The sequence below is a fragment of the Brachyhypopomus gauderio genome, chromosome 10 (genome assembly GCF_052324685.1).
Source record: "Brachyhypopomus gauderio isolate BG-103 chromosome 10, BGAUD_0.2, whole genome shotgun sequence".
NCBI lineage: Eukaryota > Metazoa > Chordata > Actinopteri > Gymnotiformes > Hypopomidae > Brachyhypopomus > Brachyhypopomus gauderio.
In genome coordinates, this window is record NC_135220.1 from 13,594,911 (window position 1) to 13,619,659 (window position 24,749).

Below are 24,749 nucleotides of genomic sequence, written 5' to 3' on the forward strand. Positions count from 1 at the left end.
GTTTCACTAAAGAGCTGGAGGGTGAGGGAGAAAAAAAGGTCAAGGAGAGGAAGAGGAACAGTGCTGGTGATGTGCATTTCGCACACAGAAACGTGGCGTGGAAATTCAAAAAGAATCCCACTGTGTGGCAAATGACTTAATGCAGTATGCTTTGATCAAACAGCTCTGCACTATGAGCCAAATATAGGCTACAACATGCCAACTTAACAACACAAAAATGTTTTTTTTTTTAATGTGGGTGGTGAGTATTGAGCTCAGGAGCTCGCTGCCACACAAAGATTTAATGCTTTGTAGCTATTAAGATAAGATAAGATAAGATTAATCTTTATCGTCATTGCCACTTTTTTTTTATTACTGTTTAAAATAATGCAAACTCAGGTGCGAAAACTGATTCTCTCAGGCATTGCTTTACCCAGGTATTGATTATGTAGGCTAAGTATTCATTGTGTGAATTAGCAACTCTCCTTGACTTCTGAATGTTTGGCACAGAGGAGGAAAGGTGGGGGAAGCTGATATCCAGTAAAAATGTCAGACTTCATCAGCTCTTTTTACCTCCGTTCATAGTCACTTTGAACCTGGATGAGGGGAAAATCCTCTGTTGAAACCGTGATGCTTCTGCAAATACAGGCATCGAAATACAGGCCCACGTGTCGGACTGCATGTTTACGCCTGTCTGGGCTGTGCTATCTCTGGTTCCAGATCTCGACCCACGTCAGAGCGAGGGTCAGAACAGTGTGCACTACTGTGTGCACAATGAGAGGCTGTCAAAGCCCCCTGAAGCTAGGTTTAGACTCGACACGTCGTCACTGGCGCAAGGGTGCGCCCACTAAAATGATGTAATCACATCAGTTCCAGTCAAGTGCACTGGGCCCTGCCTGGTGTCATTTGCCACATGGTCATCCACCACTTGAATTTTGTATCTTAGTAGTAAATGTGAAAAAAGCCTCAGACGTTTGTTCACATTTCCTGCTTTTTCAGTGGTGTGTCTTTGCAGTATTTCACTGCAACTTTCTTGTACAACAGCGTCAAGAGGACATCGACAATGGTTGGATCACGGAAGATCATACCGTGGAAGAAAATAACTCACTGATGAAAGGGGTCAGAGGACGATGTCAAGAATCGTTCTGGCAAACGAAATAGAGCCACTTGCAGCCAAGAGCAATGGTGGTGTTCCTACTAATGTGTCCAAATACACTTGTTATTTCTTAGTGCAGATGGGCTAAAACAACATCAGCAGAGAAACATCTTAATTGCCACCGCAGCCTAAATGAAACACAAAGGCGAGATTCTAGCTGGCAAAAGAGCAAAAAATGGACTGGCTGAGCGGTGAAAACCTGATCATATGAATTCCGATTTTTGTTGTACCGTACTGAATGGAAATTTGTGCACAACCAGCATCAATCGATGGGCCTTTCCTGTCAGAAGTCAACAGTTCAGACTGGTGGATGAAGAGTAGTGGTGAGGAGAGTGTTTTCTTGGCACACCCTGGCTCCTCTGATACTTGTGGATGGAGGTTTGGACAGTAGAGCCTACCTAAGCATTGTATCTGACCACATTTATCCCTTCATGGCAGCTGTTTACTCTGTGGCAGAAGGACACTTTCAGCAGGACAATGCACCAAGCCACAAGGGTCATGTAGTTATGGACTGGTTCCAGGAACAGAGAGTTTTCATTGCTTGTTTGGCCTTCACAGTCACCGGATCATAATCCCGCAGAGCATCTCTGGGATGAGGTAGAACGGGGTGTTCAGAGCACGTCAGAACCTCCAACCTTCTCAAAGCTGTGAGAAGCTATCCTGTCTACATGGGCCAAGACAGAACGATTTCAACACCTAGTAGAATTTATGCCATGTTGAATTATTGCAGTTTTGGAGACCAAAGATCTGCACACCATCCATGCAGCGTAGTGTGCATCTGTTGAGAAGGGCTGGACTTCACCAGCGATATTAGTGGAGGCCCTGGTCCATTCTTTCATCACCACAGACAAACATGTGGCAGGCGTTATTTTTATCCAGGACCAAACTACATGCGTCCACAGAACACAGCGGAGTCGCTACAGAAGAGCCGTTACTCATCGGGTTGGAAAAGCCCAGTCAATAAAGACAAAGTTAGTTTCCACACAGCAGTGGTTATTTCTGCCATTTCCTGGTGCTGATTAGAATTCATATTAAAATTTATACTTGAGGAGGTGAGAGTGAAGTTCAGCTGTGTGCTGTGATAAATGACCATGAGATGCATGAATGAACCACTGGGACAAGGAAACATGTTCTGTCTCCAGTGATCATCAGAACTATTTTTATAACAAATGCTAAATCAATATAAAAAAATATAATAGTTTAATATGAAAAATGTATTTCCATATGCAATATTAAATCCAATTATTTTTATGAATGTAATTTAAGGCAATAATAATGTGATAATTACATAAAGTTTAAAAAATAATGTTCATTCATTTTTACACCTTATTAATCACAGCAGAATTGCACTTTGAGATGGAATTGTACTTAAACCACCACAAAAACTGAAAAAATAAAACTACTGACCATCACTACCTCTGGATCTTTTGGTATGACTTGATTACGCTTATGCTTCCTGCTCTCACCCTCCTCCACCTTCTCTCCCTCCCTCCCTATCTCTGTCTCTCTCTCTCTCCCTCTCTACTGTGCACATGCAACAATGATAATGATGCATCGCAGAGCTGCTGGGTGAGAAGGATTGTTGCCATGGTGACGTGGGCGGTGGAGGCGCTAGGCAGGCCATAGTGTGTAGGAGAGACGGCGGTGACTCATTATGTTTGCTTGGTTGGGGGGGGGGGAGTGGCACACATCTGCTGCTGGATTATCTTTCATCACACGCGCTCCGCCGTCACGTCCATGGCGACGTGTCCCGTCCCGCCACCAGCACTGCCACGTGGGCCACGCCCAACCGCTCTGCTGCCTCTTTCTACCATGAACTAGGCACAGTGTTGTTTCGAAGATTCCACCATTTCCTGTCTGTATGGCGTTACGCCGGCTGGGGCCGGGTGTTGGGTTTCAGCCCTGCTGTTCACAGGTTTTTTTTTTTCCATGCTACAGTGTTCATTTTTTTTTGTTCGTGTTCAAACTCAAAATAATACATTATGAGCCAGTGTCAAATGAACAGTGTGGTGTTTTGTATCGGTCAGTTGAAGTAGAAACTCGATCAGCCGTTGCCTGCAGGTCTGACGTGAGCACACTGTATCGCAGGCTCACTGATGTACAGCAGGACTGGACTACGTCCTAAGAATCTTCCTCATTCTGTTTAATAACCCCAGAAAGGCACAAGTTTAGTTTGGCAGTTCAGATAAAGATCATAGTTTCTCAATTACTGCTTTAACTGTGATCTCCCCCGACGTCTTTAATGCACTCAAAATTGCATCACTGACAGTGACCTTTTAATGAATGCCAACCACCCTCTTCAGGAATGGCCCTTTGGAGCTCAGCAGGACCAGAGGAAAAAAACCTCATGATGTTTTTGAATCATCATGAAAATGCCCATTTTGTATTATGTTATACACATGAGTCAATGAACAGTTTTGTTGTGTTATCAGCAAAGTAAACAAAGGTAAAGTAAACAAACATCAGAGCTTCTGCTGAGCAGGGTGCGTGGTTAGAGGCACTGCTAGTGCTCTGGGTCCTGTCAAACTTCACCAGGCATCTCCAGTCCGCCATCTCCAGTCCGCCACCTTGTGTCTCTACACTCTACAGTCCATATACACTCCAGTCCAGTCCCTACTTCTCCACACACAATCCCAACGACAAGGTCTGTGTCAGGCAGAACAGTAACTGACTCTTCAAGATTTTCCTTCATCAAAGGCAATTCTGCTGCCTCTTCTGTGATAATATCAAACCCAGACCCAGGCGTCTTTTTGGACTTCAGCTGGCGGGAGAATGAGGCCTGTTCTGGAGTGCAAGCCTGTGTGGCTGTTATTGCTGTTTTATTTTACAACTTTCTCATCACAACAAGGCCTAAAGGACGTCCACCCACATGGACGGGTCAGCCTGAATTATGTCCACCCACATGGATGTGTCAGCCTGAAGGACGTCCACCCACATGGATGTGTCGGCCTGAGTGATGTCCACCCACATGGACGGGGTCAGCCTGAATGATGTCCACTCACATGGACGGGTCAGCCTGAATGATGTCCACCAACATGGATGTGTCAGCCTGAAGGACGTCCACCCACATGGAGGGGTCAGCCTGAAGGACGTCCACCTACATGGACGGGTCAGCCTGAATGATGTCCACCCACATGGACGAGGTCAGCCTGAATGATGTACACCCACATGGAGGGGTCAGCCTGAATGATGTCCACCCACATCGAGGGGTCAGCCTAAAGGACGTCCACCCACATCGAGGGGTCAGCCTGAATGATGTCCACCCACATCGAGGGGTCAGCCTAAAGGACGTCCACCCACATCGAGGGGTCAGCCTGAATGATGTCCACCCACAAGGAGGGGTCAGCCTGAGTGATGTCCACCCACATGGAGGGGTCAGCCTGAGTGATGTCCACCCACATCGAGGGGTCAGCCTGGGGTCACATCACTGCTGACAAAAAGCAACAGGATATAAACATGCGGACACGAGGCCACCAGGAGCCAGAGAAAAGGAGCCCCAGGTGAGGCTGAATTAGTCTGGCATTCAAACAGTTCAGGCCACTCTGTGTTCTTGTACTGTGTTCTTGTTCTGTGCTACTGTGGTATATTTACTCCAACCTCAACCTCATCAATAATCACGTTCATTAAAACGTAATACAAGATTTACATATATAGTGAAAAAGGAGCCTCACCGACTCTCAAGAAGAGAAAGTTTTACCACACAATCACTGGTGTGCAATTTGTCCTTCACTTCACTTTAATCTACATGCTGTCTTTGAGGTGAGCACGAATGACAAACTGGCAGATAAGGGAAGACATGACAGACTGCTATGAGTCTGTGTGAAGAGAAGTGACATGCTATTTCAGTCCCTCTACACAGCGAGATCTGCCTTCCGATGCATGATTGTAGATTATTTGGAGAGGTGGAATATCTCAGCACTTCTGGCAATCTGTGCCCGAGGAATCGATCCAACTGCGCAATTAACTTTGCCAACAACTGCCTATCTCCTCACAGAGCTACATTTAAACACAAGGGGGGGGATTCTGTTTTCCTCCTTTCTTTATTTAAGCCTACACCAGTATCCGTAGATCTACAGTTGTGATCAAATTTATTCAACCCCCACTGAAATAAAGTGTTTTGGCCAGTTTGACATTGATTTTGATCATTTCAGTCATCTTATTTACAATTATATCAAAGAGGCACTTATAAATTAGACAAACATAACATAATATTTATGATGGAATAACCACAAATGTCTTTACTGTGCTCACATCATTATCAGTTTTATTCAACCCCCTAGTGACATTATTTTTTAGTACTTAGTACAACATCCTTTTCCAGTTATGACAGCTTTCAAGCGTGAAGCATAGCTTGACACAAGTGTCTTGCAGCGACCTATGGGTATCTTAGCCCATTCTTCATGGGCAAAAGCCTCCAGTTCAGTCACATTCTTAGGCTTGCGCACTGCAACTGCCTTCTTTAGGTCCCACCAGAGGTTCTCAATTGGATTTAAGTCTGGTGATTGCGATGGCCACTCTAGAATGTTCCAGCCTTTCATGTTCAACCATGCTCTAGTGGACTTGGATGTGTGCTTCGGATCATTGTCCTGTTGGAAGGTCCAACGTCTCCCAAGCCGCAGGTTTGTGACTGACTCCATCACATTTTCCTCCAAGATCTCCTGGTACTGAAGGGAATTCATGGTACCCTGCACACGTTGAAGCTTTCCTGTACCATTAGAAGCAAAACAGCCCCAAAGCATAATTGACCCCCCGCCATGCTTCACAGTAGGCAAGGTGTTCTTTTGTTCATAAGCCTGGTTCTTCCTTCTCCAAACATAGCGCTGGTCCATTGTCCCAAACAGTTCTAATTTAGTTTCATCTGACCACAGTACACTGTTCCAAAACCTTTGTGGCTTGTCCACATGACTTTTGTCGACTTTTCTTGTTCTTTGGAGTCAGCAAGGGGGTGCGTCTGGGCGTTCTGGCATGGAGGTCTTCGTTATGCAGTGCGCGCCTTATTGTCTGAGCTGAAACTTCAGTGCCCACATCTGACAGGTCTTTTTTCAGTTCCTTAGCAGTCACGCGGGGATTTTTCTCCACATTACGCTTCAGGTAGCGCACAGCAGTCGCGGTCAGGATCTTCTTTCTGCCACGACCAGGTAACGTTTCCACTGTGCCCTTTAACTTGAACTTGCGAATGATACTTCCGATAGTGTCTCTTGGAATATTTAACAACTTCGCAATCTTTTTATATCCATTGCCATTCTTGTGAAGAGCAATAACCTCTTCTCTTGTCTTCTGGGACCATTCTCTTGCCTTCACCATGCTTGGAAACACACCAGTAGATGTCTAGAAGGAGCTGAGTATCACAGTCCTTTTAAATCTGCCTAATTGGTGCTTATCATGCTTGATTGCTGCTCGTTGACATCCACAGATGTTTTCAATACCTGATGGAAAACACTGGAATGAACCTCTGTTCTTAGGAGTGGTAGTCGTAAAGGGGTTGAATAATTGTGTCAATGAAGAAATCACAAAAAGGCCATTTAATACTTTATGACAAAAAAAATTGATGCTATCTTAGTTGCATTTAGTTCTTTAACAAGTCCTTGTAAGATTTCATTATGAACACAATTACAAATGTGCACTGAATTCCATAAAACCCTTCGCAGCATTGGGGGTTGAATAAATTTGATCACAACTGTAAGACTGTGCCCAGCAGAGCTCAGCTCTAAGTTACAGTTTTAGACAACATTCAGTTGTTCTCAGTCTCACTTCCATGTCTCAAGTACAGTTTTCAGTCATGAGCTATATGTGCTATAATTTCTCATTTCCATAAAGGTTATATTGTATATGTATTAAATTCAATTAACATCATTTTGGTATTAATTTAATAAATGAGTAATGAAGGGGGTTGAAAGATGGTTTAAAACCTTCTCACATTCAACTAAAGGCACAGGAGCTCAACTCTGTGTATGGATGTCATCCAGTTTCATAACAGTGACGATGTCAGATTCAGGCTGAGCCAGGGGTTCTGTAGAGGATCCTTGGGGTCTAAGCAGGGAATTGGTGGAATAGCTCATAGGGCTGTGTGAATTTCACAATGGTTGCTCAATAGATGTGTTAGACACCCCAGGACACTCAAAACCAGACCCTGTCTATCCATGTGTTTGCTGAAGGGAATGAACTCTAATCCCTAATAGTATAAAAACCCCTGTGAACATTGTCAGACATCTGGCTGTAGGGATTAATCGAGATGTGAACAGTGGGATATGCCTTTGGTACAGCCTGGTCTCGTGCTGTTATTTTAGTCTCTTGCTATTGGTGTGATCAGGCTGTGTGTGTGTGTGTGCACGCAGTGTGCGTTTGTGGTGACACATGCTATCTTTCTCTACAACTGATGTGCTTGCTGAGTAGATTCTGCTGTATCAAACATAATGCAGCAGGAGCAACCACAGCAGGTGCACCAGCTGTCCTCCCAGAGGATCTCCCTACCTGAGCAGTCACCACATGCGCTAAGAGGGGGTGTGAAACAAACTTCCAAGCAATCAGTGCATTTGACAGCAGTGGCTTCGCTGACACTGAAACAGCAGACATGCATTCCAAAATGCCTTTTGATAATGGCTGTGTGTGTTTCTAAATGCATTTGGTCGGCTCCCTGTTATCTCACTGTGTCTGGAGCACTGCATATGGCACAGAGGGGGTCATGCTTCTTTCTGTTGGTAAACTGGCACTGAATTAACTTGGTCAGCTTTGCACCTGTAAGCTGTACTGGAAATTAATGAATGTTATTAAAACATTATTTCTACAAATTGTACATTTTTAACACAGAGGTGGAGGGATATAACATTTGGTTAAGGCTTGCAACTAGCACGCCCAATGCTAAATTGAGTGAGAGACTCCCAGGACCATGAAAGTGAGTGAAACTCCTTTTTAGGTAAAGACTTGGTGCTGTTTTTTAACATTAAAATATTATTTTCAAAATATGCTTTTTAACATTCACCTAATCTTCATCTATCCCCTTGATGCACTTTGAAACACAAGGATGCAGGTACCACAGGGCTCCCTCATCATGGACGTTATCCATCCACCCCCGTGGGACAATCAATCAATGAGACCTGCAGGGGTATCACTGCAACGCAGACAGATAGAAGTTCATTTGGAGGCGGGAGGCAGGAACAGAAGCAAAGCAAAAGCAAAGCAGTGAACAGAAATAATCAGATATTCGTCTCCTGGCAAACTGTGCTGGGCCTAAATGGAGTCTGGAAGGCAGCCATTAACAGAGCTGCACGTTCCCCTCTACCACGGCGCCACTCACTCATGTGTGCGCTGGTAATACGACCAGGACACCTTTACACCCACACCTTACATCCTCCCAATACATTCCTTGTTCATTAATAATTCACATTATTTATAATTTCCATTATATTATTTATCATTTTAAGATGAAGCCGGCAGGAGCTGGTGCTATCAGCAGGCTCAACACTAGCGAGCGCCTTCCGGCGTTCAGCACACACATGCTTTCACTTCCTATACAGAATTGCATAACACTGCAGTTTGTTCTGAAACGAAGCTTTCCTTGAGACCAGTAGGCTCACAGATGGCACCTTGAAAACATGGCATATGGCCTCAGTCAGGTATGAGGGGTGGTGTGTGTGTGTGTGTGTGTGTGTGTGTGGTTGGCTCCAAACTGAATGCACAAATGTCAAATACTACATGTCCAGGTAAAGAGCCATTTTATTAAATTATGGAGTGCATTTACTTTCACTAAAGTCTACTGTTGGGCACAACCGCATTTTACTAATAAAGACCTCTGTGACAGGAAACCTCAATTCAGCACCATGCATTCATATTTTGTACTGTATCACCACTGGGGGACACACTTGACTGCAAGCCAGAGACACACTTGCTGAGCTCTGCCGTTCCTGCGATACACCCTGTGCTCATTAACTCAATCACACAGAATGTAGAGCAAACGCCGCGGTAGGGGAGGGATGAAAATCACATCAGAGAGCTCGAGCGAGTTCATTCTGCCACACACTCTTGTTCCAGTTTTTCACTTCTGTATTGCAAGTAAAACAGCTGGCTTCATTTTGTTTTGCACTGGGTGTTACAGAGCAGCTATTAAGCAGATATTGACATCTCTGGGTCACCTGAGGGGACATGAACATAGCCCAGAGCAGCACAGAGCAGCACTAAGCAGCACAGAGCAGCACAGAGCAGAGCCAGAGCAGGACAGAGCAGCATAGAGCAAACAGAGCATCACAGAGCAGAGCCAGGGCAGAACAGAGCAGCACAGAGCAGAGTCAGGGGGTGGGGGTGGGGGGCGACCGTAAGTTGTTGAGCGGGGTGGGGGGTGGGGGGGGGGGGGGGGGGGGGTGCGTGTAACGATTGTCGAGCGGCCGAGGGGGCACCATGTAGCGATTGTTGTAAAATAAATGGGTCTTATTTTTTACATTGAGGGGGCGGGGGACACCTCGCCTGAGGGGGCGACGCCCCCATTCGCCCCCCCGTGGCGCCGGCCCTGGAGCATCGCCAGGGCAGAACAGAGCAGCACAGAGCATCACAGAGCAGAGTCAGGGAAGAACAAAGCAGCACAGAGCATCGCCAGGGCAGAACAGAGCAGCACAGAGCAGAGCCAGGGCAGAACAGAGCAGCACAGAACTTTCAGGAGTGGAGTGACCTTGAGCAACATCGTCATTCCTCGTCCTGCTATGTTGATTGAGGAGCTTCAGGGAGAAGCATGTTGGGTCACTGATGAATTACTTCTGTTGGTGGTGATGGAGCACTTATTAATGATCCCTGTGGACGTCGCATGCTGCTGTATATGATGCCCAGTTCCACTAATGGAACACAGGCGAGTAAGCCAAAAAACGTATTATGAATTGGCCAGTGCACTTAAGATAAATGGCCTGGAATACTAAAAACCTAAAAACGTCTGATTGATCCTTTACTAACACCAACTAACAGAAATATGTGTCGCTTTTGTACATTTTTCTGCACACTCAGATATTCTGTTCAGCTACAGGGGAGAGATGGGACATGCAAATACAATTAGCTTATAAACTGCATGGCATGAACAGAGACACCAACAGCCTCATTAAATACACACACACTGAGCTTCATTTCACTTGAGATTAACCAGATATATTTTATAGTTGCATTTTATTAGGGTATATTACAGCTGTATGTGATGACATGTACAGTTCATCAGGCATTATTTGCTCTCATCATTACTGTTCTGTTTCTGGTCACAGGATTAATCCAGATTATTTTGGGGGACAAACCAATCATTAATTATTTACACCAAGGACCCTCTGGGGACAACATTTATGGTGTATGTATGATGTATATACTGTATATAAGATCCTATATAAGTTCATATATAGTGCTGTGCAAAACTATACCATCCTATAACAACTATACTAATGATAATGATCATCATTTTTATGTGTAGATTGAAACACAGATAAACATCTGTGTAGGAGGTTTAAATCCAGGTGAGGAACAGCTAAACTCTGCTACAAAGAATTGTGGAAGACAGGTCAAAGATTATGTACCACGGTGAGACTGAGCACAGCAACAAGAATTGCATCCTCTAGGTCTCTCCCAGGAGAAGGTTTCAAAGCAGACTGGGAGATTCACAAAGTGCATCCTTTGAAAAAGCACAAAAGGACCGGAGACCAGTGGTCAGCCAAGGACCTTAGTGCAGATGAAAGACCAATCATGTTAACTTTTTGTTCAAATCAGATGTTGTTCAGCAGTGCCATCAGCTAAAAACTGGCCAAAATCAGTGGAACCTTGGTATACCAATCTACTGCTCGGAGAAGTCAGTCCAGAAGTGGTCTTCTGGACCACTTAGACAAGTGACTTCCAAAAAGCCATACCTTCAACAAAAAGGCTGAGAGAGCTGATGGAAAAGGTGAAAGGTGAAGGCCACAGTGTTATTAAGAGAACTAGGTGCTGTGACCCTCAAACTGAGACAATGGCTCCAGCAGATCCCAGGAACAGCGTCCGAGATCTTTGTCCAGAAGACTGCAGTCCTGGGAACAGCTAAGACACTGCACAAAGTTGACACGTGCGACATGTAATTGCTTTTACTCAGCGTATTTATACTTTATATATTTATATTTTAATCTAAATTAAAAGTTGATTAAATGCTAAATATGTGATGAATCCCCAAGAGGACCAGGCACCAGGTCCCAAGGCCACAGGTGCAAGAAATTAGAAGCTGACGCAGGCACCGCAATCACAGACATACCGTGTCGGATCAATATCTGAATCCATGGAGCAGCTCCTCTAATCAAATTACACACTTTACACACACACCCAAGGCCAAACAAGTCTTTGCCATTCATACATTTGGATAATACGTAATTCATAAAATGTGCTATCCAACCTCTGAGGTATGCGTATCAGTCACATTTATTTGCCATTCTTTAAAAGTAGTGCATTCAAATTCACACGCCGTATTTACTATATTGATTTTCTTTCAGCTAGAAGATATAATTTCTTGTTTTGTTTATGTCTTCAATCTGCAGTCTCATGGTTCATATTCCTTATCCTCGTCAACATTTCCAATGGGTTCAGCTTATGTGCTCAGTCTGAATGAAGCTGATTGCATCTTGGGGTTGTTGTCTGACATCAGCCTAAATAAATGAATCGTTCATCCGATCTGTTGGATGATTGCTGTTTCCATTTTAATAAGATGCCTGTAACCACCTCATACTGCACTGTGCTGAAATATACGATCAGGATGAAATATGATCTCTTACATAAGGATTTTACACATTAGTGGAAGCCATGGTGCATGTATAGAAAATGTATAGCAATGTTTTGTTGAAACATGTATAGCATGGATGCGTCTTACATAACACAGATCTGACAGCAAACAGGTGTATCAGGTGGGAGTGAAGTATAATAGTGAAGTAAAACAGCTTCATTTCGCATATCACCACTGGGAACTAACCGGCTCGGACAGAGAAGCATCTTTTTTGGGGGGGGGGGTGTTGGTTCCTGAGAGTGGAGTCTACAGTGATCGACTACCAGCCGGTGCATTGTTGACATACCTAGCTAGCTCAGTGTCAGCGCTGAAGGTGTTCTGCTGACGTCAAAGCCCGCACTCTAACGTTAGGAAACGCTGGTCTCTCGGAGTCAGAGGATGAGCTCTAACGCAGACAGACACCTTTAATCCCGACTGAGCACACGGCAGGACACGCTAAGCACGAGACCCTGGTGGAAAGAATGACACAACGGATGCGGACAAAGCGCTCGGAGATGAAGAGCTCCCAAACACCAGGCCATTGGCCAAATGCTTCACGTAATGTGATAGCACCACGCAATTACTGCCTCTCTGGGGATTTTCTGTTTACCCACCCATTTACACAGGAAATGGCTGAGAAATGTTTGCTCTCACAACACGTAGAGGAGGTTTCAGTGAAACTAACTGCACTAACTGAAACAGCCAAATTTTTGCATGGTGTGGTATATTTTTGGGACACATGGTGTGCTATCAGTGGCGTGGCTTTAGACGGGTGAGGCGGGGCTTATTGGTTTGAGCAGGGCGACACTTCTAAGCTGTGTTCGAAATAGCCTACTACATACAGGATACTGCATACTGCACTTAGTTTATACTGGATACTGCATACTGGTCCTCATAGTAGCATGCAGTACAGTTTCCAGTATACGACAAAAACAAAGCATACTACGGGGTCACGTGAACGTAACGTAACGTTGCATGATGGGATGCAGTACACCACGAAGATAGCTCTGTTCGCATACTGGAATTTTTTACGGAAGTAGTATGTCATCCGGGGATGTTTCGCGTACTAGAAAAATTATTTTTATTTGCATACTGCATACTGGATACTGATTTGGGGCCCAAGCAGTACGCCAGTAGTATGTAGTAGGCTATTTCGAACACAGCCCTAGCTGACCTGGGCTTTGGCCCTGCCCACACCAGTCATTAGCTTTGATCTAATTAGGTAGGCAAGGTGAGGCTCTGTAATTGGGGGTTCATCAATCGCACAGGCAGCTCGATGGGGCTGTGGAGATGATGTAGATGTGACATGAAGGCATATCTAGAGTAGAGATATGAAACACACCCAGGAGCCTGCAGACATGGACATGGATTTTGCAATATTAAGAGCCTATACTGCTTTAAACGTTTTGCAAACATGTTCATACCATATTTCATCCTTACACCGTAGTCTAGGTGGAGAGCTGGCCTCACTTAAGATCAAAGAGACACTGACATTTTTCCATGGTGCTGAGTAACACTTGCTAAGGATTGCACCTTGTTGTCACATTTTCTAGTATAAGTAGCAATTTCACTGGGCTCCACAAATATCAGTACAACATTAACATTTGGATCTGGTATCCCCTTCATGCTGTGCACAATGCTTCTGTAAGAAAGCAGCTTCATCCAACAGGGAAAACCAGTCAAATCGCAACCAAAGACCCATTATAGAGATGGAGTGTATAAACACTTTGGTATTTTGGATTACAGTCATGCACCACTAAAATTGGGAGCGTGATCTGCATACTCATCTTCTGCCAGGGAACTGATAGAGTCAATGGCAGACCTTAGTCTAGGTGTCTGGCTCTGATTCAGTAATTACAGGCCTGACACTGAATGTTTTATAATACACAATCATACCTACTGCAAAGTCACTTAAATCAGCAGTAAAACTAACCCGTATAAAGACATGGATCATCCTGAATGAACCCAACAGCACACTGTTTATGTGTCTATTTCATCATGCTAGTAAAATGTTCTGCCCACCCATTATGGGTGAAAATGCAGCATCTGCAGAGGAAGCTCTACTGTATATTTAGTGGCAGAGGGGCTGTTGTAGTCAAAGCCATTATAGTAATAACCTCAAACTGACAGCTTGGATGTTTCTTCATTGGCCACTTTCCACCAACACACTGTGATTTGGTCATATTAAGTTAAATAACTGTCCAAAGAACCCCTTCGACTTACTGATGATGCAGAGGGGAAGAGTCTCTTCTCCAGAATATATCACATGTAGTCCACACAAACACCTACTGAACAGTTTATTTCAAATGCCTATCAGCAGGAACACTTTACTGATGATCAGTTTGAGTGTAGACTATCTGTGTCCATATATACAGCCTGGGTTAGCTATGCTCTACCCCTTCATCAGTGAACAGCACCGACAGCTGTTGGCTGGATATTTCTGACTGAAAATAGCAGATTTTAAAACTGAAGCCTTGGAAGTCTTCTGTGCCATCTAAAATCTACCATTTTCTAAACTACATTATCAGGAACTCTAAACCTATTACAGTGCTGTTTTATATGACATCCTTGGCATACAGAATTTAATATTAATAGCTCTTTTTAAGTTCTATGTTTATTTATAGTGTAATGTCTATGTAAATCTCTTTGAATAAGTCAATCTCTCAGCATAATTTTAGAAAACCCCTGTACTGGGGGGGAGGGGGGGGCTGCAGAGAAAAATTCACTCTCATGTTAAATTTATGAGTTCAAATTGAAGCAGTCAAGTATTATACATTTCCAAGCTCTTATAAACTATATGATTTATTTCTGCCCCATTATAACCCCCAATAAAGGGCAATCACAAATATTCCTCCAGTACACACTATAACAAAAATCACACAACCATCAGACGTTTTTCCTAAACACTTAATGTCAAATTACTATTTGTTATCAGATTATCAACATACACGATAAACACCAATCCTCTCTACCAACAGACTATCAGGATACATACAGAGAGATTCAACACTACAGTGAAATACACAAGAATCAGTCATGTTACGTATAATGGCCAGTGGGTTCCAGCCCTCAGTATTTTACAGATAAAAAACACAACGTCCTGTACGAGGTATTTGCAACATCAGAGGGTGACGCAGGACGGTGGGTTTCGGAAGGGTAGTATAACACCCCTGTAATGTCAGCTGGTCCAATACCTGCTCTGCCCCACATGCCAGCCTTTTAATCAGCGGGAACGCTAAACACCTCCAACATACAGTCAAGACACCCAGAGAGGGAAGGACGTTGATCCCGGGAGTTCCCCATTCCAGACATGGTGTGTTAGCATTAGCGCACATGGCAGATCTTCACTCCACTCTGCGGTGTAACATGCATCCATCCTCAGATCACTCCTAGTGGAGCTCAGCACCGTGTCCCTAACCTACTGTACCCAAACCATGCTGCCACTGCTCCCACAGCTAGACAGGGAGACGGAAGCCCCAGTTTCACAGACCAGTGCGCTTTAGGCCCCAGGCATCCTGTTCCTACCTGTGCGATCCTACCAGTGAAGCGTGAAGCGCCCATGTGCTCCTGGCCTACATCTTCACATGCAGCCGTCCCGTGAACATCGCCGGTTCTTCTTCACACGCCGTGTGTGTCGCGCCTCTCCTCGCCTTGCCTCACACGCTCTCTGGGGCTCTTGGGCTATAATTGGATCGTGGCTCATTCGTGCACAGGAACCCACCGATTTGCAAGGAGGTTTGGGTTTCTTTAAAAAAATATTTTTTTCTTTTGTGATCTAAACCAACACATGACAAGCTGCCTGTTGCATGAAAGAAATGGGAAATGTAAAGGATGTGGTCTTTTGACTTTTGAAAGGGTTTTTTTAGGGGCAAACTAGAATAATGACTTAATACTACCATGCAATGATATGTCAGACAGTGCTATTACACAATCAGTCAGACACATTAAGGATTTGATTCTGTTAACCACTGGACTGATTTTGAACACGCTCCAGATCACAGGAATTTCATATAGTCCTGCTGCGGTCCGTTCATTCCTCTTATAAGACAAGGAGCCCCTAACAGCACATTTCTGGCAGAAAGCTCTGAATCTCTCATAATGCCTGAAGATGCTGCTTCAGGTGATCAAATCCTAATATAACTACATAGCTTACTTCTTCTGAGCTTCGGAATGGGAAAAATGAGTGACGTCACGTGTTTTAGACATGGCGTGATCGCTGGTGCTATGTCTGCTCTTTCTTCTGAAGCTTCCAGTCATCCTGGATTTTTTCATTTACAGCCTATTCAAGGTTTTTCAAGAATGGTGCAACAAAACAAAAAACAAATGTGCTACATCCTGTGTATCCTGAGGATATAAAGATCAGACTTAGATCAGACAAATCTAATGCAAGAATACAGGCATGTCACAATCAGGCAAATCACAACCAAAGCCTTTCACATCTTACTGACAGAAGGATCATAATTTCGTGAGTTCACTGAACCATTCTGTTTGATTATTCGATATTTGAATTTGTAATTAGGATTAGGATTAAACCTTTAAGGACTAAAGAAAGGCCAAGACCAAGCACACTAGTGGGAATATTCACACACCAAGGACGTTTTGTTCTCAGTGACCCTCTAATTGAGAGGCAGGTGAACCCTGCAAGTCTTCTCATTCAATTAAACATCATTACCATTATCGATTTGACCCAAAGTGCATTTCTGGTATGGATTTGCGTTCATATCTAATAAAAGAAATCTCCAGTGAATGGGCACTGAATGTCCTTACAAGTAAAGGGAATCACAGGACCACAGGACCTGACAGCATTTCAGCTGTTTCTGTGATTAGATGCCAGTGACAGGAAGAATGAACAGGAACTGTAAGGCATTGCTGGCCACCATGCTAACATGCAGCTCATGTTTCTTTTGCTCTCTAAATAACTGAACTAGGGTTTTCTAGGTGTGTCCTGAGTGTAAGGTGTGTCCTGAGGTGTCCTGAGTGTAAGGTGTGTCCTGAGCTGGGAGCAGAAGTCGTGGAATATGCTCTAGAGAGCTTTCATGTGGCCATGGTGCCTCTTAGTCTCAGATTAGTAGTCCAGTAATCCTACTCGTAAGATTACAGTTATTAGTGTGGCATTGATTTCATGAGATGTTGTGAAAATGCAAAACTGTTTAAAATATTATGATATAAGGGCATATGAGTGTATGACCCAGAGTAATAACCCAAATAACCCAATAATCCTAAACCTAGCGACTGGCTGCAAGATACAGGCAGCAAAAATATATAACGAAAAGCACAACTGCAAAGAACACATGCTGGACACTCTCAAGGCCAAATGAGAACAACCACAGATCATGCTGGGACAACAACAAAGGCAAGATTCTGTTCGAAGATCCACAGCCAAACAGATAATAGTGATAATAGATATGGAGCCGAAAGAGAGCAGTGATAACACATGTCGCAATCTCAGGTAATGGGACCACCCAGGGAATGAATATATTTGAGCTGCACAAGTCAATAACTAGTAAAAAAAAAAAAGTCACAATGATAACATATAAAAGGAAGGAAAACAAAAAGATGACAGGAACACAAATCCCCTCTGTCCTATCCAGAGGCCTGTCCTCTGTCATATTACATACTATCAGAATCTGATTTGTCACTGCATCATTGAAAAATTAAACTAAGGCCAGGACACGGTAACCTATCAGTATAACACCAAGGCCAGGACAAGGTGTAACGCCGAGGGCATCAAGGAGCCAAACGGCACACACAAACGCTGAGAAGAACGAGATTGATTAAAGGACATTCTGAACCCTGGGTCTTAAAGGCAGCCATTTGTCAAATCTGTGAATGAATCCAAGACATGAAAGTAACCAACACAAAGAGACATATTCAAACACACAAGTACACACCATAATCGACACAGAGACAATGACCCACAAAACTAACAAGCAAACAAAGCTTATATAAAGACCATACTGAACACGAAACACCTGAACACACTAACGAGGGGGACAGGTTACAAAAGGAGGGACTATGAATGACGACCACATGGTTACATAAACAAAACATACAGTTGAACTGCATTTGACCAAGGTTAAGGAAAGTTCCCATTTAACCCTTGATTGGAGTCAGGGTTTAATCTGTGGATAAATCTGCTGAGAGAAGGTCATGCGTCAGATTAAAGTCTTTTTCTTTCTTCACAGCTATGAGTGGGCATGGTATTCATTGCACATTTTTCAATGCACCGACTTTTATTGGATGAACAGATCTATAAAATGGATTAATCCCAAAATCATTTGATGCTAAATTATGGTGTGAAGTATTACTCACATTTGTAACAAATAATCACTCAGTGCTAATGAAAAAATCCATTATAGTGGTAAAATAAATTATTTAAATTGTTTAATTAATGACCACTACATTTAACTGTGCTTCTAAAATCTGTATTTACAAATCATGAATAATTTCATAAAAATGATTGTTTCCTTTCCTAATAAACTGCAATAAAAAAATTAAAAAAACTGAGACGACAGTACAGCTTGAGAAATGCAATGAACAATAACATCTGTACTAGATAACAAAATAAGCAAAATAATGTTCCACAGCTCCGTGTTCCTCGGAAGCGGAATATGTAAACAATGCGCACAAGGGCATCAAGGGAAATAATCGAAACTAGCTAGCGGTGGTACGCTAACGCCAGCTAGCGTCGCCACAGCGGGCAGAAATTATCATACAGTTAAGCCCGCCCACCAGGGGCGTTGCCTGGGTATGTAAAGATCCGGGGCTCAGCCCAATTTTATATATATATATATATATATATATATATATATATATATAGTAATATATATATATTACAATGCGTACCCTGATATATAATGTTTAACACTATAATATGGAGTTTTTTTTTTTTTAACAAAGGGTGCACAAAATCTGCAGAATGACTGTTGGTGACCTAAAGATAGTGAGCTTGTACTAAAGGACATGGACCAGGTATATTCCATTAGTAAATCCATTCCTCAATAAAGTATGCAAATCAGTATGTCAACAATGGATTTCATGCAACTGTGTAATAATGTAAACAATTCACTTGTTTCTAAATTGTTCTTTTACCTTTTATGACACACAAACAAATTATTGAAAGAAACATTAATAATTATTAGTGCTAAGGGGTCTACACAATTAATACTCTTTAAGAATTACTTATTATCTATCCTGTATGTTTTTGCACAGTCTTTCTTCTCCTAACCTGTTCTTTCTTTAGATCAGTCCAGTCCTGATCAGTTCATTTCAGGTCTCTCCACATTTCATATTTCCTCTCTCTCCACCCTCTCTTCTACCCTGTTAAATAGTAATTCAAGAAAGTATGCTTAAAATAAAGCTGGAAACAATATTTTAAATACAAAAGACTGTGCTAAAACAAACTACATCTGGCATTATTTTGCTAGTCTTCATACTAAAAACATGTGTATTTTATTAATAATGTGTTTATTAGACATTGTTTTCCATACCACTTGTATTGTCTTCTCCCATCTCCCATCTCCTCTCCTCTCCAGTTCTCTCCTCTTTCCTCTCCAGTTCTCTCCTCTTTCCTCTCCTGTTGTCTGTTCTCCTCTCCTGTTGTCTGTTCTCCTCTCCTGTTGTCTGTTCTCCTCTCCTGTTGTCTGTTCTCCTCTCTAGTCCTCTCTAACACTTCAAATTCCTCAGGTTGTTCTAAGTCACTTTGCTTTTCTCCCTCTTCTGTACTCCCTTTCTTGTCTGTGGTATTAGGAAATAAATTACACCACAATACTTGAGATTTGAACAAACTCTAACAAACCCTAACCCTCAACTATTAAAAGTAAATTATTTTTTGTGATATGCTGTGCTGTGTAAACTCAATAAAGGATTGTTTATTAGCTGATCAGCTGGCTCCAGTGGAAAACACACAATTTTAGGGCAGTGACCAGGGTTAAGAAACTGCTTTAAACTACCATCATAAAGTATTGTACTAAATTCTGGCTATCCACAACGTCTACCTTCTAGCTAACTAGTTAGCTAAATTGAATTTCATTCATTATAGCTTACAGTCCTACAATCCTAAATTATTAAACACAATTTGAAAATGAAATAGTTATTAGCTTATCAGGTACATCAGGGCACGTTGAACATACTAACTATAACTATAACTAGCTATAACATAACTAGCTATATAATTTTTTTTTCCACAAACCTTCACTACCTAAGCTACCTAGGTTAACTATCTATGTCGGTTAACTAACTAGGTTAGCTAACTAATTCCGAAGCTGACTAGTGACAAGCTGCATTTTATTAAGCACACAGTGGGTTTGATCTGTGTTTTGATTCGGAGACGTGTGTTTTTAACCAGCTATCAGATAGCTCCACAAACAATGTCATCACAGTTTACATAGTTCACTACCGTTACCTTTCTCCAAAATGTCATCACAGTTTACATAGTTACCTTTCTCCACAATGTCATCACAGCTTACATAGTTCACTACCGTTACCTTTCTCCACAATGCCATCACAGCTTACATAGTTCACTACCGTTACCTTTCTCCTTGAAAAAACGCCGTATATCCATTTTCATTCACCCTCAGCTACCTGCAACCTGCTGCCAAAAATGGCTAGAGCGCATGTGCGCTCCCCCACGGGGGTGGGGGTGGGCTCTCCTCCGCGCCCGCAAAACCAGCAAGCTGATTGGCTGTTTCTCCTGAAAGGCGGAACTTTATCCTTGAAGCGGCACTGTGATTGGCGTTAAGAGATTTCCTATTCTCACAGCAGCACTGGCCTCCTCATTAATAATACAGCTGAGCGAAAAGGTTCGGGGCTACGGGATAATCATTCGGGGCTGAAGCCCCGGAAGCCCACCCCAGGCGACGCCCCTGCCGCCCACTAAGAGGGAAGATACAATTGGAAAAATTGCATTATATATATTTATGTTTTAAGAATATTTTAGGCCCTCTGAAAGGGCGTAGAGGGCCCTGACGGTTCCCCACTGAACATCAAAGAGCATCAAAGGACTGAATCGAAACTAGCTAGCGGTGGTATGCTAGGCCACAGCGTGCAGAAATTATCATACAGTTAAGCCCGCCCATTAAGAGGGAAGATATGATTGGTCAATTTTGCGGGCATCACAGTCCTGAGGGGGAGACACAGGCTCACAGGCTTCCACTTAACCCCTCACCTTCCAACACAGATTGAATAGACACGGTTGAATAATTTATTTGCTTATATTTTTGTAATTGTTTAGATGTCAATTCTTAAATTGTAAGTATATAAAATGAAATTGGATAAATTATATTATATATATTTATGTTTTAAGAATATTTTTAGGCCCTCTGAGAGGGCGTAGAGGGCCCTGACTGATTGATTACATACATATACATATATATATATATATATATATATATATATATATATATATATATATATATATATATATATATATATATACACTGCTCATCTCTCATTTCTACCTGTTGTCTGTTCCATTTGCACAAGAGCAGTTGCAAATGGAAGCTGCAGTTATATAATAAGCAAACTTCAATGGTGAGGACGAGAGAGAGGAGGAAGACATCCAGATGGTTGCAGATGGTAATTGGCTAATTAAGCGTCTTTTCAGTCTGCTGTTTTGCATAATGTAAGGAAGCTCTACCAGGTTGTGTGTCAAGGGTCGCTAATGGCTTGCATGGTGGGCCTTTTCCTCTTCTCCAGAACAAAAATCAAGTGGCTGAAAGATCCATTTACTTCACTGTTTTTAATCACTGTTCTTCTTTCCATTAATTAATCAGCCCATTGCTAAGTAACTTGCACAATTAGCGTTTATATGGTGCAGCTAAATGATAAGACAGCAAGTATACACTAAAATATTCTGCTGAGGGAAACACAGCAAATGGCGAATGAAACGAGCTGGTTGCAATGGCTAAAAGAGGTATTAGTAAGAACTTTTAGCAGGAACCGCCACTGGTAGAGGGTCTCGTAGGTCCATTCTGTGGCCTAATAACCTGCTAAATAATGTAGCAGGAAGCTAAGAATAGCAGCCCTTTTAATTGGAGCATTTTAGAATCGGCGAGGCGTGAAAGCACACAGTTAAAACCATGTACTGCCGCCCCGAAAAACGAGAAAGAAAATAAAAGAACGTTTGTGAAGACAGACATGGCATGCATTACAGCAACCTGTAAGTAAAAGTGGTTTATACATGTCTTATTTCTCTCCTACAATTAACTATTTAAAATTAAGTGTTACATCTTCAGAGCTGTTTCTTTCAATGTTTGTTTTTTATGTCTTAGGTTGGGGAAACAGGAGGCTTCCTCCTATCTCCTGTGCTGCAGCACCTCTAATGCTCTTCTATAATGCTTCCCGCCTCTGTAATGAGCGAGTGGTTTGGTCAAATGCCAAAAAGGCATCTACAAAAGCAATATGGAGAAGGCTTAGTCTGATTCACATGAGAGTGAACGTGGAAAAGATCCTGTGGGCACCAGACAACCTACAGCTCTCAAAACTCTACATATTATAAGGTGTTCTGTGGGAAAGCTCGAAAATTTCAGTGAATAAAATTAGGAGGCAAACATTTTTTACGTTCACATTTACTTTTTGGCCATTTGCAGATGCTCTTATCCAGAGCAACTTACAAAGTGCTTTGTTATCTGTACATGTAAGAGGCTCAGGACTATGTTTGTATATAGTTTGGGTGGAGATATGGGGTGACGCACCAGGCATCGCCAGCAGGTGGAGTTCAGGGCTTTGAGGAGAAAACCCACGCCACGAGGCGCTTTTTATATATATATCAATAACAAACAAACTAGGGAATCATTAAATAAACTTCTCGACTATTAGGATTATAATCTGCTTTCTGAAATGTCTTATATTTAAATTAAAAGAGAAAAAATACAGATGACTTAACAATAGGATTCGTCATCCTCTAGCCGTTGGCCGAGCTTGGCGAGTTCAGCCGCGCTGATGGCGCATCTCACTAGACACAAGAACTCATCTTTCTCTCCCCTTGCCAACCTGCTCTGCACCTTCTTGACCTGGAGCCTCATGGCCCCTAATGCTTTATGCTTTATGCTGTATTCCTCCGAAGGCTCATCATGCAGGGCGCACATGGCAGCCCTGATGTTGCGGGCGTGGGGTCCTCGAGTTTGAGCCCCCTGTCCAACGGGGACGACTGTGGTGCTAGTGGTTGCTCCTCGTGGTCTGGTGCCCATAATGGACTGCGCTTTAATCTCGGCTTGATAGTCAGCAATTGTACTTGAGAGTGTTGTGACGTTGGCGGCCAGCGTCGAGATGGTGGCGATTAGGGCTTTCAAATCTCATTGAAGGGAAGAGACCTTCTTCTGTAGGTTCGCAATCTGTTCAATCTGGGTCACGGCTACTTGAGAATTAGCCTCACCAAAGAGCATAAAAGCTGCGATGAAAGGGAGGCTGATGGGTAACAAGCGGCCCAATTCCTCGGGGTCCATTGCTATGTCTTTTGGCGGGACTGCCGATCCGATAAGCCCAGACATCATGTGGCCGTAACGCTGAAGAAACTCAGTCCATTCTGTGCTGTAAGCTAGAGACCTCGCTGCTGCTCCAAAGGCCTGCATCCATTCAGCATCCTTCTTCCCTTTCTTTGACTTCCCCATCTGGCAGGGTGGCTCTCCTGGTTCCCCATCGGGAGTGGTGGTGGAGTGGTTAAGGGTTGGTGCTAGCATGTGACTCCTGGGTGCTCTCCTGCTGTGTTTCTCACTCTTTTTTCCTTGATACTATTTTGCACGCTCTAAATGTGGGAAAGTTTGGATGCAGTTAGTTCATACAACCTCTCCACATTTTATTGAGTATTACAATCTATAACAAATAACAAGCATCTCCATTTTTACCAGCTTAAACAAGAATTATTCACCAGTTATTCTAGAGTATAGTTATCTTCTCCAGTACGCAAGTCTACCTAACATCTAGCTATCTAGCTACAACATGACTAGCTAACATATTGATGCACAGAACAGCATAGCTAGCTATATAGCTAAAAATGCAACTAGCCAACATATTTGTACATAGAAACCAGTACATTCAGAACGACATTTATGTACATTTTGACAGGCATTTATGTAAACATGCAAAGCAAGTTACAATTACGACTCCAAACTACAGACATAAATGGGCCCCTTACATACACACAACTCAACCTAGATATACCTCACGCAGTGGCGGATGCAGCCGGCAGTTTTTGGATGGGCCAGTGTGTAATTGGGGTGGGCAAGCACGAACGAAAGTTGTTCGGGGTGGGCGGGGTATATGATCATTAAATGACTTGTGCGCTAGGCGCCATCCTGCAGCAATTATAGTTTATTTTCATTAATTTTCATACGGAAAACTGTATTCTGAGGTGGTGATTAGGCGGGCCCAGCTGCCAATCAGGGTGGGGCTGGCCCACCCAGGCCCACCCGTAGATCCGCCCCTGACCTCACGTCACCATAGACATCACATCAACCTAACATAGATAGATCGGAATTCTACTGATACATCAGATACATCAGACTACTACTAAACTACAAGAATGAATGCCATTACTAGTATTGCAAATAAACATAGGATCAAATAATAAATTATAAGACAAAATAAATTAATAACCAATATCTATAAGTGAAAATAAAGAGACATAAATAAACATACAATGGCAATTTTTTCTCTGTCTGTCATGTGCCTCACAACTGACTTGATTCTGCTCCATCTAAAAGCTAGAGCCAATATTTAGTCTGACATTAAAGCAGTACTGGCATACAGGGAAAAGTTTTAACACTAGTGGTATAATTCACCGTCAATTAGCAGCAGAAGTAGTTGCTTTACTCTATCCACTAGGACAAAATGTACATGTAATATACTGAATAAATGAATTCAAGAAATTATGTTCAT